Source organism: Dipodomys merriami, unplaced genomic scaffold (assembly GCF_024711535.1).
Source record: "Dipodomys merriami isolate MVZ:Mamm:240054 unplaced genomic scaffold, mDipMer1.0.p SCAF_107, whole genome shotgun sequence".
Lineage (NCBI taxonomy): Eukaryota > Metazoa > Chordata > Mammalia > Rodentia > Heteromyidae > Dipodomys > Dipodomys merriami.
Genome location: NW_027202349.1, coordinates 4,442,671 through 4,453,577, shown reverse-complemented (window position 1 = coordinate 4,453,577; position 10,907 = coordinate 4,442,671). Strand labels below are relative to the sequence as shown.

Genomic DNA, 10,907 nt, shown 5'->3' with positions numbered 1-10,907 from the left:
GCTTCTTGTATATGAATAGGCTTATCTTTTTGCATGTTTGGGAAGTTCTCTGCTAGGATCTTGTGAAACAAATTTGCTAGACCATTAATTTCTGCCTTTAGGTGCTCCTCTATATCCATTTTCCTCAGATTAGGCCTTCTGATGGTGTCTTCCAAGTGTTGAATAGATCTATCATATTTCTTGGATTGTTGTATGTTCTTTCTCTACAATATCTAGGCTGTGTTCAATCCCCGAAATTTGATCTTCTGTATAGTCTAACCCTATTATCAAGACTTTCTACTTTGTTTTTTTCTTTTCCTTCGAGTTGTTCAGCTTTGATGGCTTCAAATTTTTTTGTTGGAGCTTTGTTTTAGATCTTATATGAACTTCTTTACTTCCTTAATTTGGTGTTCAGTGTTTTTTCACAAATCACTTAGTTCATTGGTTATGGTTTCTTTGAACTCCCATTCCTTCTGTTTGGTTCCATTCAGCGTTCCCTTTGTGGTCTCCCTGCCTTCTTTCAGCTGTTTATGGATTCCATGAATGGCTTTAGTGATCTTTCTGTATTCTCATCCCGCTCTCTCAATTCCTGTATTACTCTTTGATTAGTACTCCTCATGTTCACGCAATTCCTGTAGTTCTCTTTGAGTATTCTCAGCCTACTCACGCCATTCTTGACTTTCTCTTTGAATGTTCTCAGCCTGCTCACGCCTTTACTTTATCAATCTTTGAGTAGCTTCCTCATGCTCATGATATTCCTGTATTGACCTTTGTTTGACCTCCTCTCTCCCTATCACGCTCATACAGAGTCCTTTGCAGGTTTTCAATCTTTTCATTTATCATGTTTACCAGTAGTGTTTGTTGAGCTTTTTGGGAATTCTCCAATGGATTATTCACTATCTGCTCTCTCCCGTGATTATTATGAGTGGGAGTTGAGATAACTGGACTTGCCATTTTTCTTGTTTTTTTTTTTTCCGGCTTACTCTGCCCATTTAGGATGAAAGTAAAACCAGTTTTGTGCTAGCACACTATTTTAAGGTAAGCATCAACCAAAGCCTGTAGTTTCACAGTCAAAAGTCTGCAGATACAATCTAGCTAAACAGATATAGCTGTTCAACATCAATCAACTATATATTAATGGGCTACGAACAGCAAAGAAGTATTTGGCAAACAGAAATTATTAGGTTTAGGAAGAAATGTGGTTAAAAATAAAAATAGAGTGATGTGGAAAGTCCGAGGGAGAGTTAACTTAACTAAGTCCTAATCTCAAAGCGGGAAATAGGTTGGATAGAATGATAATAAAGAGAGAGAGAGGAAAAGAAGAAAGAGAAAGAAAAAAGACAAGAAAAAATAGAAAAACAAAAATTAAAAAGTGCAACATTTATAAATTATGCAAAATGAATATGTGATATTCAGAGATGACTGTGATAGGATAGAAAGGAGACATGTAAAACTCAAAAATAAAAATGCTTGAAATATTATATAGGTATAAAGAGGTAGTACTTCTATTAAGGAATTTATGTGTAAGAGGTTTTAAATTGAGTAATAAATTTCTGGATTGAATGTATACACAACAGGGAGTTAAAGTCTAATAATCTACTATGGGTTTATCTGAAGATGAGCAGAACAGCAACTAAGTCATGCAAAGAAGAATGAAAGAGAAGAAAAAGTGAAAAGAATGAGAAGGAAAGAAAAAAAGGGTTGAAAGGTCAGTAGAGCTAAACAAAATCAAATTTTTATAAAGAAAAAAAAGTACACACACATATACCCTTAAAATAATGTTATAAGAGGAAGAAAAAAAGTTAATAGAAAACAAAATTTTTTAATGTTAAAAATTAAAATTTAAAAAAATTAAATTTTTTTATAAAGGTACAAAAAATGCTCTTTGATTTTTTTTGGGGGGAATGGGAATATCCTGTATCTCCCTTTTGTATGTAACTAGTCTCTTGTTGGAGTCTCTGGTATGCTTGTGGTGTTTGATTTTCCTGTGGCTTAGATGGTTTCTTAAGTCAGTTTGTTTGAGTAGGCAGAAAGTTCTCTGCTTTACCTAGGATTTTGTGATTCCCTCCCAAGTTAGTTCAATGGGAGGGAGATCTGCTTTGAGTATCTCAAAAGAGGGAGATGGCTGTTTCCTCTAGTATGAAGATGCTGTGATGACGCTAGGTTCTGGGTAGAGTTGAGTCCTTTCATCAAACAGCAACTTTTCCCTGAGGAGTTAGCTCCTGAGATACTTACAGAGCCCAGCCTGGAGCTATTCTCAGGGTTTATGTCTACTGAATTTCAATTGGTTGTCAAGGATGCTGTAGGGAGGGGTAGCCTCTGGTTCAGTTTACCCAGGGAAGAAATCCACTCCTGGGTCTGGCAGAGCTTGCTCAGCCAGGCTGGGAGAATTTTCCCTGGGTAGAGCTAAGACTGGCAGGTCAGGTGAGGTTTCTGTGACCTGCTAAATGACTCTTGTTTCCTTCCAAGGCCTGAGTTGGAGCTAGCTGCTCATCCATACCTTTGTCAGTATCAAATATGGAGATCTCTTGTAGTGGGGATCTGGAGAGGTGGCCTTCCCTCCTCTGCTCCCTCAGAAGAAGTGAGGATGTCAGGCTTCTACTAACGCTGGAGTCTTAGTTCCTGGGTCCTCTCTGTCTACAAATTTCAGAATGAAGATGTCTGCTCCTTGTCAGTTCTTGCTGGTGTTGTGTAGAATCTGCTTGCCTGCCATATTTTGCGCGTTTGTCCCGGACTCTCTGTATTACCGGTATGGTGGCAACAGCCACTGCTACTGCGGCTGCAGCCGCAGCTGCTGGCAAATGGTCAGATCTGTCTCCTTGCCTGGATTTTCCCTCTCTGGCCTAACTCTCTGTCCTGTGATGGCACACTTGGTGTGATTCTCTGGCTTAGGACTGTTTCCTGGAACACTAAAACTGCTTTCTATGTAAGAGCTTGTTTAGCCAGCTTCTCCTCCTCCATCTTCCCGGAACTCCTACCCTATTTTTTGTACATGCCTTTCAACCATGTATGGCATGGGCAGCAGTTCAGTAAATAAACTACTTTACCAGACTGAATTCCGTGCGGTGTTCTATTCATTGGCTATCTTATGAAACTCACCTAATTAATATACTTAACACTTCAAAATTTCTAGTTATAAATCCATGGATATTTTTGTGACACATGTAAGTTCAGTATTGACAAAACATATGTACTAACTCATCGTTTAGCTGTATAATTCTGCCTGGAATCTTTAATAGCAGCTTAATTAACCATAAAGTCTATTTTGTTTGCTTTCCTTTGTTTTGTTTTTTGCTTAAAGTAATAGAAGAGTGGGTGGGATAATCTGAAAGGATCTCTAGCTTCATATTTTCTCATTATCCTCTAAGTACCTCTATGATGAAAACTTTAAAAACCTGAAAACGGAAATCAAAACAGAACTTAGAAAGTGGCAAAACTTCCCATTCTCCTGGATTAGGATCAACATCGTGAAAATGTCAATACTTCCCAAGGCTATCTACAAATTCAATGCGATAACTATCATTATTCCAAACTCATTCTGCAAGGGAATAGAAGAAGCAGTCCAAAAATTCATATGGAACAATAAAAGACACCGAATAGCAAAAATGATCCTTAATAGAATGAACAGTGCTAGAGGAACATCAATACCAAATTTCAAACTCTACTACAAAGCCATAGTAATCAAAACAGCTTTGTTCTGGCACAAGAACAGACCTCAGTTCTAATGGAATAGAATTGATATCCCAGAAATGAACCTACAGACCTATAGCCATCTAATCTTCTATAATGGAGCTAGAAAAATAGAATGGAAGAAAGACAGCCTTTTCAGTAAATGGTGCTGGCAAATTTGCTTATCTACTTGTAGAAGACTAAAGCTAGATCCTTGCACCAGAATCAACTCCAAATGGATCAAAGACCTCGGAGTCAAAGCAGACACTCAAATAGTAATTTTTAAAATAATGAACTGCCTAGTGCCTCTGGCTCACATATATAATCCTAGCTATAGTTAGGATTACAGGTATGAGAAACAAACACTAGGTGTGTGTTGTTCATGATGGTTTGTATTGGCATGTTGTAATATTGTTTGTTTCTTATACTACAATGCTCTTATTTTTATTTTCACTTAGGTGGGGGAGTGTTGAACCTTCTTTGCTTGAGATGGAGCCATGTGGAAGTTCTTGCCCAGTATGGCATGGAATTGAAATCCTCCTGCTCTAAGCTCCCAATGGACATGGGATGATAGACGTATTCCATCACACAGAGCCAGGGGTTGTGGAGCATTGCAGGTAAAACTACACTGGTCTTGAAGTGATGTCCCAAATAGCTAGCTTTACAGGCATATGCCTTCAAAACCTTGTTGTATTTCGTTTCACTTTGAAGTAGTGTTTGTACATACTTAGAGATACAATGATAACAGACTACATGCTTAATATATAAAATAGTCAATATAATTAGCAAGTTTATCTCCTAACACTTTGAAGGTAATATATTTTGGTAACTCCTGCCTCTGATAGTTATTTTTTTGGAATATACCATAAACATGAATACATTGATAATGTGCACTTGAAGACTGGAAGTTGATAGAGATAGACAAGTTAAACTATGTGCAGTAAATATATATTTATCTATTGCTGTTCTGAAGAACATTATCATATATTCACCATTACAATACCACCATATATTAACCATGACAATAATTTTCCTGCAGTGTAGAAGTTCCTATTTCATAATCTGCCATCTTTTATCATTTTTACATTCTCCTTATGAGTATGAATGTTTTCTTGTTCCGTTATTAAGATGGAATTAAAAAATTTATAGAATTTACTGAAATTATCTAATTTATTTGGTTTTGTGTTGTTAAATCATTACAACCAAGGTTTCATGAAAGTTATGCTAACAGACTATATCACTAAATTTTATTCTAATTACATCTTATTATTGTATTTTGATATTAGGTTTTGCTGTTGTTGTTTTATGATATTGAGTGTTGTGAAGCTGGACTGAAACATGCAACCCCACTACCTCCAGTAACAATGTTTATCACCAGGTTTTGGAGGCTCTCTCCTCTCCAGTTCACTACAAAAACTTGCAGTGGAACTTTGGCACAATTGGTAGAGCACTACAGTGAAGGGAAAGATCCTCGGGATTGTCATATAGTCCTTGCTCAAATCTTAAAACACCTTTATGCACAGACACACGTTCACCCACATACACACACACACACACACACACAAACACACACACACACACACACACACAAGTACATGCACAAAATGGCAGGCAATATTGTCTCTTAAATTCTTATCCAGATATTGGACAACATCCCACTTATTTGTGAAGGGTTTTCCTTGATTATTTTGAAGGAGGAGGACAGTTCATGGGACACAAACGACAAGACTTTAGTGAGGAATGCTTTATAAATGCCTAGCTTATAAACAGAACAGGAGTACAGTTTTTATCTTTAAATATTACATTCCTTCAAATATAGTATTTTAAAATAATAACCATTAAATTATGAGAAGACAACGCAGCACCTCTTCCCTTCTCCCCTTCCCCTCATTCATAAAATATAATAAAAGTTTCAAAAATGCTCTTCTGTCTTACAAAATGTTTGACTACATGTATAATGTTTGTTTTTCAATACTTTTTTATTTTCCCACCTCTAGGTACTTACCTTTTTTCCAGCTGACAGCACACAGAGCCTTCAAGAGCAAACAGAAAAATAGGAAACAAAAAACCTAACAATGTCCTAGTAAGTGGATGTCAATAATACATGCAAGAAACACATGGCAGGCTGAGAGGGCCCTGAGAGGCAAAATGATTTGTGCAGGATGAGAAGAATAGTGACAAATAAGGGTGGGATCTGAGCTAGGAAGGGCTCTTTGAGACTGAGACCATGACTTTATCTAGGCCTAGCTGATAATGTTGGGATTTGACAATATCCACATGTGTATAGAGTGAAGTAGGAAGGGAGATTTCAGTCTACAGTTTGTCTTTGGGATGGTCTTATGTGAGCAAGCAGCTTAGATGATTAGGCTCTGAGATATGACTCTACCTCCCTCATAATGGAATAGAATATGGAACTCTGAGAGCCAAGCAACTATAACTAAAAGTCAACTCAAGCCAGCTCACTTGGCCTGTGGCTCAGGAACAAGAAAGATGCTCCTGTATTGTTTTCAAAGTTCAAGAGATTCAGGTCTCAGGCATGAGTGGTGTGTGCTTCACTCGATGCTGCAGACAATGGATCAGTGCTAAACCACGAAACCAATGTCTCAGGCCTTGTTATAAGAAGAAACCAAGGCAACTCCGGCAAGGTAAAACTATGACAGGAAACCTATTTAATCTCATCCTAGCCCACACTAGAACCTTCTTCTTGTGTGCTTTTATATGAGTAGACTGAGAAAATATTTACTGTGTAGTTTTCAATCCACTCTATTACAATTACTCAATTTAAGTGTACTCCCATTTCCATGTTTCAAAGATCCATTCTTTTTTACAACCCCAGTGTGACAATGAGTCAGCCCAAACCCTGAATATGCCTTATAATATATGGTGCCTGGACTCAGGTTTGCTGGAAATTTTGGAAATGGACCTGGTCCCTGCCTACCAGAAAGCTGATCTCTTCTATGTTGGAAACTTCCTCCACCACTATAGAAAGCGGGGACAATAGAGCAGTTGCTGGATATTCTGTTTAAAAAGTGAGTATTCCTTAGCCGGGTGCCGGTGGCCCACACCTGTAATCCTAGCTACTCAGGATGCTGAGATCTGAGGATCAAGGTTCAAAGCCAGCCTGGACAGGAAAGTCCATGTGACTCATCTCCAGTAAACCACTAGAAAACCGGAAGTGGTGCTGTGGCTCAACTGGTAGAGTGCTCACATTGAGTTGAAGGCTGAGGGATAACATCCAAACCCAGAGTTCAAGCCCCACGACTGACAAAAAAAAGTGAGATTTCCTCCTTCAAACCCAAGACTGATGAGACCCCCTCCAGAATATTGGAATAATTGGTACCTCTCTGAGACTGTATCACTGGGGTCTTATCAAAGGAGCTTGGCTTGAGACAAAGAAGAGCAGTCTTCGACTAATTCCTTAGGACTGGGCTGCCAGAACATTTCATTTGTCTCATAAGCTAGTGGAGCCTTAATGATTTTCTTGCTGAAAGAATAGGATTAAAAGAATGAGCCGGTCTCATCCAACCTCCACCCTCATCTAGGAAATCACTATCTTGGAGGCCTTTGAAGGAATATAGACAGAAGAAAGGATGAAACTTGACTTTGAATTTGGGGCCTGAGTTCTGTAACATTCGTAGCACTCTAACAATTGAGCCCCAAGTCTAGTTCTGGCCTTTGGCTGGTTAAATGAAGATGTGTCTTTAGATTTTACAAACTAGACTGGGTTCAAACTGATTTCAATCTGATCCTCAGATCTCACCTTCCTGATTGCTAGGGTTAGAGGCATGAGCCATTCCGCAGTTATTTGGAAAGATGTATATAAGCACACTCACAGTATTTCCATGAAATTGTATAGACATATCTTCACTTTTTTTAAAAGTTTTTATTCATTTTTTTATTTTTTATTTTTTAATATTATTTTATTTTATTTGAGAACATACTGTACAGAGGGGCTACAATTACATGGGCAGGATAATGCATACATTTCTTACCAAGCATTGCAGCCTCCTCCTTTGTTTACCCTTCACCTCCCTTCCCAGCCTCCCCCTCCCCCACCCAATTATACCCCCCTCCCCCCCACCGACATTGTAAAGCTGGTTTTGACATGACATTTCATGTTTACATTACCATTTGTGACTTAGACAGTCCCATGTGTGTCCTGTTCAGAAAAGGAGAAGCAAAGAGTTAACTTCTTTCTCCCATTGGTACAGATCTTTCTACCATAACTGGGAGGAAGATGAACAAGTGAAAAAGTAAGTGGACATTGGCACAAAGAGAAATTTTGTCCTTTGAAACTTGGTACCTTTGACGTTTCTGAATCAAAGTCAATTTTCTTCTTTGCACACCAGTTGTTATTTTCATCAGAGGGTTGAGGTTTGGCACATCAGCGGATAGCAGATTACACAGTTGTGGATGTGGTTGTAGTTTTGGATTCTCATGGATGCCAGGGAGGGCTGTATATAACAAGTCAGATCCATTGGGGAAACAACTTTCTCTTCTTATCACAGGGAGAAATTTTTAAGATTATATTTGAGAAATTTCTAGAAGTGGGTTGTGAGGAGCATCCTGCTTGCAGGAGTCTCTTCCCACTTCCCAACATGCAAGTCTTGCCAGAAAGAGTCTATAGTACAAGGTTCAGGATGGAGAGGGTGGGCTCTCATTTTCCTTTTCACTAATCTTCCCACAGCATTGTTTATTCTATCCTCCCTATGTGGATGGACTTCTACCCTGATGATTTCTATGTGCCTAAGAACCATGACACCCTGAAAGAACTTACACAGAATGTCAAGATCAACATGGTCTCTTCAGACCTGCTCTTCTGCTTATATATTCTTCTGGACCAGCTGGAGGAACCCATGACCCATGATACCAAGAAAAAGAGGAAGAACTTGTTTAGATGCCTCAGGGCTCGTGAGGAGGGATGGAACCTGGGTCTCTAGGGATGGGCCCAATTGGTCATGAGACCTTAGTACTCCTCAGTTTGGCAAAATGTCCTTTTATGGATATTCTATGCCAGGTATAATCTGTTCTCCTTTTGAAAGAACTTGGAAGTAGCCACTCATTTGAAACACCCTACATTCTAATCAGTGTTCAATCCAACCTCAAATTCTACAGCTTCTCCCATTAAATCCTCAGAAGTTTAGTCACACCTTAACTTCTAGGGTCTACTCTAAGATTTCTGTACCTATTTACATTCTCAGGTTTGCATCACCGTAAAGCAGCTCCTGCAGAGCTCCAGATAAAGAACCCATCATTGATGTCGTCAATGGTGACTGATTGAGATTGGAAGATCTCCAGAAAGCATGTGAACATAGAGGATTTTTTTTCAATTTGTAGAAAGGCCCAAGTAGGTTTTGAGTCCTGTGGACATCCCACTGGTTCTGAACCCCACATGTGATGCAGGTGTACCTGCACATAACACCAAGGATGAAGACAATCCAGAATGTCTTCCATTGATGTTCACAATCCAACTAGATCGCCACCAAGCCAGTCAAAAAAACACTTCTTGGTGTGCAGGGTAAATGTGTGCTAATGGAAAATGACCCCAGTCTATGTTCAGGAAAACCAATGAGTGAGGTCCAAAATCTAGATTCAGTTGAGGAAAGGGAATCTTTCCTCACAATACCCAGACCAATCTGACCTCTTGCAGGGGATTCAATTTCAAATTGAGAAATTAGAATCTGTCTCTACCTGGACTCAGGAAGAAAATCCTGTCTTTAATGAGGAAGTAGATCTCTTTGAGGACTCTGTGGGAGATTTTCTGATTCCTTCTCCTTTTCCTGAGACAATCCTTTTTTTTTCTTTATGTCCTGATGTAAAAGGTTCACCCTATTTATTTTTTAACTTTATTAAAATAATGTTTTTGACATATTCTAAAATTCATGAATCCTAAATATATTTCTTTTTAATCATACAATCTGAAACATTGTGCATATGTGTTCTGGGGGGGAACACAGAGAGACAGGGGGCTGTATTAGAGAGCCTACTGGATATAATGGGAAATGTTAAATGCACAGGGAGTGGCAAGGAAGCCAGGCCATGCCTGCATGGGGTCATAAGGTGGCTATAAAAGGTCTAGTACATAGAAGATCAGATGTCCTAGAAGGCTATCCTGTCAAATGCGACAAATGCCACAATACTTATAGTGGTATGTGGGCTCTCTTCCAACAGTGAGTTCGAATTTGAAAACAACTTCATTGTGCTTTGGACAAATATGGAAGAAAAATTTGGCTCCAATATTATAAAAAAGTCTACTTAGGGCTGAAAATATATAGAAAATATGTATAATGGAAAGCAAAAGCCATAATAGGAAAAAGAAGGTTTACATAGATGAACAAATACAAAATCAGGAAGAAAAAATCCTCCACATTTAAATCAGTTATATGTAAATACATGTTATATTCTTGATGTTATATATAGTATATTACATAGTATATAAGACTGAATATGATTTTTCCAACTACAATGGCATTTAAATTTTAAACTTGATTTTTTTGCACAAAATATTAGTGTAAATATTATTGGGGAAAGTAGTGATATAATTTGATTATAATTATAAGAATATATTTGTGTGTTTCTATATATAACACAGATTATAAATAGATGAATAAACATATACATATATTTGTATATATCTGTCTATTATGTGAATAAAATGAAAGTGAATGTAATGAAATTGAATATAGTATGTATAAAAAAGTTGAGTCCATGAGACTCAGTCCTGTAATCCTAGTGATGTGGGAAGCTGGGTTATGAGATTTAGTATCTCTTACAACCAAGTCGTAGATTTTCAGAGGAGGTCTGGTCCCTCCAGTGTAGCAAATAAACACATAGGCAGTGGGATCACACCCCCTGACCCCAGAGGAAAGTCAGTAGAAATCAGGACAAGCCTCTTATCTTATGACAGTCTACACAGTTCCTGTACCAACATGGCAATTTGTAGAACATCAGATGGAAAGTTGGCATTCCCTCCAAAAGGTTCCAAACTGTAGTCTCTGATCATACTGAATTAAACATTATTTCCCTTCACAAGATGCAAACACATAGAAATATGGCAAGGGCTCAAGATAGATGGTCAAAGACTTACAAATACATAAAATTATATACTCTATTTCAGTAATTCATTGACAAATCATCAAAGGCATGTCTTGAATTTTTTTAAAGGAAATGGAAACATACTCTGAGTTTATCAAGAACTGGGTGATAGTTTGGTTGTTGAATTGTTGAATGCACTCCTGGGCAAAGGAGACACATATTTT

The 10,907-nt window shown here is 38.1% G+C and overlaps 1 long non-coding RNA gene across 1 annotated transcript; it reads left to right on the top strand.

Annotated features, from left to right (window-relative positions):
- Positions 1–6,236: 6,236 nt before the first annotated feature.
- On the top strand, positions 6,237–9,472 carry LOC138814944 (uncharacterized). Its single transcript, XR_011368130.1, has 3 exons — positions 6,237–6,293; positions 7,860–7,901; positions 8,336–9,472. It is a non-coding gene; the product is annotated as an uncharacterized lncRNA (long non-coding RNA).
- Positions 9,473–10,907: the final 1,435 nt, after the last annotated feature.